General features: G+C 45.3%; 1 non-coding gene and 1 pseudogene across 1 annotated transcript; both read right to left on the reverse strand.

Annotated features, from left to right (window-relative positions):
- Window positions 1-1,285: 1,285 nt before the first annotated feature.
- Window positions 1,286-1,404, reverse strand: LOC148812074 (5S ribosomal RNA). Its single transcript, XR_016086359.1, has one exon. It is a non-coding gene; the product is annotated as a 5S ribosomal RNA (ribosomal RNA).
- A 534-nt stretch (window positions 1,405-1,938) lies between these two features.
- LOC148812075 (5S ribosomal RNA) lies at window positions 1,939-2,057 on the reverse strand (annotated as a pseudogene).
- Between the last annotated feature and the right edge of the window lie 3,073 nt (window positions 2,058-5,130).

A 5,130-nucleotide genomic window follows, 5' to 3' on the forward strand; every position in this document is an offset into this window, starting at 1 on the left:
CGTCGACCTCTTCGTTATTCTATTAAAGGAAAAAAGAAAAGGAAGGCTTAACAAAATAAATAGGCATGCTTTTTACCTAAAATATTTAAATTGTAATGCCTCTTTTGTGTTAGAGTTCTTCGTTTGCTTCGAACTTGCTGTGGTTTAATATTTACCATTTGTAGCAACTCTTCATCAGTCGTTGACGGACCCGCAACACCTGAATCACCATCAGAGTTCACATGACAGCCACTGTCACACACCACTGAGTGCTGGGTCAGCTTTTGCTAAAAAGAAGACAAAGTGTTGAAAACGAAATACGCTAAACGCAGATTGAAACAACAATTCCACTATCAGAAAAAATATTTTAGCAACCTACTTCTTCAGTTTGCATAGCAGAGGAATCCGATGATTCACTACTCAAAGAAGCCATCTTCGCAGCAGTCAATATCGGGGCCGCACAGCTCAGGTGTCACACTTCAAAACTGGCAAGTCGGCTAATTTAAACATAAACTCCAAATTTGTAACCATGCTCAAGACATTTTTCAAATGGTTGTGATGTTTTAGAACGCCCCACCATATCCCCCCGCCCCAAAATCACACGTGTTTTATCGAGAGTGAAAAGTAATCACGTTGAATTAAAATATGTAAGCTTATTTCAATGACAAATTCTCAACAACTTTTCAAAAGTTTGAAATGATTTTCCACGTACCGTGAACGTAAAGTCTTTAAACCTTAAAAATATTAACATGCAACCTAAGCCTCAAATGATGTGTGTTTCTCTAGAAAAGAAATTACATTGAATCAAAAAATGTAAAACTTATTTTATCTTTTGAGAAGAGCATTGTAGGGCGGGACTTTATATTTTAGTGGATAGGTCATAAAAGTGTTAAAATAATTGAATAAGACACATTTAGCAGCGATAACCTATAAGCACGAGCAAAAATTGATCTTTATAACGCTTATAGATTTTAACAATATAACAGACTTTACTAAAATGTTTAGTTTTAAAATAAATATTACATCACAACATGTCCACACCCAAGCACCTACCGTTAAAGGTTATGGGATGTAGAGATACAGTATATAAGGTTCATGATAAGAATAAATGGCTGGCGATAAACCTTTCCTCGATCCTTTGCGGACTTGTAAAACTGTTCATGATCAGAATAAAAAACGCTCACGCTAATACACAAGCACCCGTGAATCGCCAAAGCTGACAAATAAACAGACGGACAAGCCGCACTGCATGTGTGAACAGGGGAATGAGCAATCGAGCGGGGATAGGGCGCCTCCTGCGCTTAAAAGCTTACAGCACCTGGTATTCCCAGGCGGTCTCCCATCCAAGTACTAACCAGGCCCATCCCTGTTTAGCTTCCGAGATCAGACGAGATCAGGCATGCTCAAGGGGGTGTGGCCGTAAGCGAGAGCAAGGCTCGCTGGCACCCTTCTTATAGAGAGGACAGCTCCGTCACCTCTTTTACGACACTGCTTTTTTTCCCTTGTTTTTTTTCTCTTCTTCCCACGTTCTCTCTCTTCACTGCCTTCGTCCCCGCTCTATTTCACTTCAGCCTTTCACTCTTGCTTCCTTCCAATGAGGACGGAGCTGCGGGAGAAAGGGCGCTATAGAGGATCGCTGTGGAGAGCTGCTGCTGTGCTTTGACATCTGAGCTCTGTGGAAAACCATCTCAATACAATTCTGAAAAACGCGACTCCCCGAACGCCAGCCGAACAAGTCTCCACAGCCGAAGCGCTGCGTCTCTTTTCAGCTGGCGATAAACCTTTCCTCGATCCTTTGCGGACTTGTAAAACTGTTCATGATCAGAATAAAAAACGCTCACGCTAATACACAAGCACCCGTGTCTCGCCAAAGCTGACAAATAAACAGACGGACAAGCCGCACTGCACGTGTGAACAGGGGAATGAGCGAGCGGGGATAGGGCGCCTCCTGCGCTTAAAAGCTTACAGCACCTGGTATTCCCAGGCGGTCTCCCATCCAAGTACTAACAAGGCCCATCCCTGTTTAGTTTCCGAGATCAGACAAGATCAGGCGTGCTCAAGGGGGTGTGGCCGTAAGCGAGAGCAAGGCTCGCTGGCACCCTTCTTATAGAGAGGACAGCTCCGTCACCTCTTTTACGACGCTGCTTTTTTTCCCTTGCGTTTTTCTCTTCTTCCCACATTCTCTCTCTTCACTGCCTTCGTCCCCGCTCTATTTCACTTCAGCCTTTCACTTGTAGCGGCAATGGTTGTTAATAAGACAGAATTAAGTGTTGTTGTGCTTTTTCAAATGAGGCCCCATCTCTCTGTTCATCTCTGTGGTGCAGCCACAGAGAAACTATTCATGCAGGCTGATTTAAAGATGTTTTCTTTTGATAAGGGACAGCTCCCAAATGGGGATGCACTTAGCTAAGCCTAGCTATCATCCATTGGCGCCTATCTGTCTAGGGTGTGCCAGATGGACATCTGGACTGCATTCCTAAGTGTCAGGAGTAAGTGACTCACATCTCACCTTGATCAACCAATCAGGGACTGGTAGGGCCGAGTAACCCACGTGGGACTCTGATGCCCATGAAACTTTCAGCCAATGAACGAGCTGAAGTTCCTCCAGGTAAAAACAGGCAACACAGAGGGCATGAGAGACTATTTCGTGGACTTTTCTAAAGGGAATTCAAAGGAGAATTCCAGGGCAGGACAGTCCAGGAGCAGAAGGCTCCCAAGGGCAGGACATTCTCACAGCACGCCTCCTGACCATCCTGAGCCTGGACAACCATGGAACGGCCAGTGTGTCCGAGTGCCAGAACTTTCCTTTGTTCTAAGAGTCTAGAGCGGAGGTTGCCACAGAGTAACCAGAGGATCCACCCGAGCTTAGCACCCGCAGCAAGCCTCGTGAACAGGTCGGAACTGTGGACAGCTGAATCACTATTCAGAACTAGCGCTTCATCAGGAATGAACCAGTCCTCTTCCTGACTTGCTGGGACCCACAGTCATCTTTTCTCCTGTGCAGAAACTTTGCTAGTTAAAGCCAACACTAACTAGCCGGTCATTGAGCATCTGCAGCACAGCACAGCCTGGCATGGAGCCAGAGAGCCCGCAGGAGATCTGAATCCCCAGAGATTGGATGAGTATTCAACTTCAATGCATTACAGCTCGAGAATTCAATTGTTATCCAAACCAGTTGATATCAGTTTTATTCCTAAGAGTTATGTACTTGTTTTCAGTATCTAATGTAGAAGTTGTAACCAAGTTCACTTCATGAAATGGTCTAAATGAATGATATACTGAACGTATGTTCTCTTGATAAATGTAACTCTTTGTAACTGATTGTATATATACCTTTTGTATTCTGATAACCCTCTCGATAAGATCTGTTAGGTTTATATGCATATTTTATGTATTAATAAATGTATCCTCGTGTATTAGTACCCGTGTGTGTGCGTTGTTTGAGTTATATCGCATGGTTGGATTCTAAGGCCATCAAAAGAATCATTTTGTGATTTACGGCTACAATTAATAAATGTCCCCGTAATTGCCCAAACACTACAGAACTGGTGCCTTCAGAGAGCACACTACATTTATTGGCTATGGTAAGACTGAAATGAGTCAACCAAGCGGAATAATTCAATATAAAACGCTGCAGGACAATACAGTGTGCTGAAAGCTGAAAGGAAAAAAAGTTCCCCTTGCTCTTTAAGCAGTGCTTGATTGTTTTGTGATCTTTTGCGATCTACCGGGTTGATTGCATACTTGATCTTGTGGTTTTCTGTGGTAGAACTGTGATTTCATACTTAAAAGTAATACTCTTTAAGTTTAACGATGGTTGCTAAAAGGTCTGAATTCGAGTCGCCATTAAGCACTCTCTCTAGCAGCGACAGGTCTGACCACGATCTCCGTCATATCTCCGTCAGCGGAGAAGCTAGGAGAATAAACCTCCATTCTCTGAGAGAGCTCGCGAAGGACATGGAGAGATTTAACCCTGCAGTGTCAGAGAATAATATCGAGAGTTATATTCAAGACCTCAGGTATACCCTGCAGTACCTGCCAAACGCCACAGACCAGGAGAAAGTGTTTCTGGTCAGGAAAACTAGCAGCAGAGCTGTACATGAGTGGATGGCTAGGCAGATGAAGAAAGTCTGTGATGACTTTGAAGAGCTGTGTCAAGCACTTATCAGAGAATACAGTGCGTTTATTGACCTGACTGCCGCGATAGCCGCCGCCCTTAACATTAAGCACGAGAGAGCAGAGTCCCCTCGCGAATATTACGAGAGACTTAGACGAACTAATTTTGCAGGGGAAATTATGAGGGTTGCGAAGAGAACACACATTTCAAGGGTTTATTCATTGCGAATCTCCACCCGTCAGTCAGAAAGATGATCTTAATGCATACAGATGCACAGACCATGAAAATGACTGATATTAAGAGATTCGTGCAGAAAGCCTGGGAGTATGATGTCCAAAGTCGCTCTGAGCAAAAAGCTGTTAAAGCGACTGTGTTCGCCATCAGAGCCAGCAGGGTTAATTCCCCCCTGCTCGAAGGAGCACAGGCTCCTGAGCTGGCTAAGCCCCATTCCAAAGCATGCACACAGGACTGCACCCAGCGTCCTAAGTGCCATGAGAACACCGGGGGAGGGAAAGGGCTAGAAAAGGCTGAACAAAAGGATTCAGTAGCCGCCCGCCTGGCCAGGCTTGAACAGGCTTTATTAGGACAGGGACAACCGCTCCCCATGGCTGCCGGAAGCGTGAATGAGCTGATACTCTCCACTGGAGGAGGCGGAGACCCACCCCCTCTCCCTCCCTCAGTCTATCTGATTGAGCGGAAGGGTTCCTGCCTGGATGAGGTCAGCCACTCCCAAGCGAGTGCTGACTCCACCCCTGAAGTCACAGAGCAGGCAGTAAAACACAGAGGAAAAGCAGGAAGCTCTTACCTCAAGGCTGCCATGGGAGATGTCTTACCCAGTGAGACACTGATTGACACTGAGGTTGAAAGGTGTTTGATGTCACACGGCAAGCTCAAACGGGTTGAAAAAGAAAAGGGCATGCGACTCAGAGTGGAACCTTTGGTGGATCACCAGAAAGGCAAAGTGTGGAAACAGGTCAAGGCTCCTAAGCCTTCTGTACAGAAGGAAAGGGGGGCCAAGAGGCAGACTGTGCTCA

Source organism: Atractosteus spatula, assembly GCF_055471065.1.
Source record: "Atractosteus spatula isolate fAtrSpa1 chromosome 10 unlocalized genomic scaffold, fAtrSpa1.hap1 SUPER_10_unloc_5, whole genome shotgun sequence".
NCBI lineage: Eukaryota > Metazoa > Chordata > Actinopteri > Semionotiformes > Lepisosteidae > Atractosteus > Atractosteus spatula.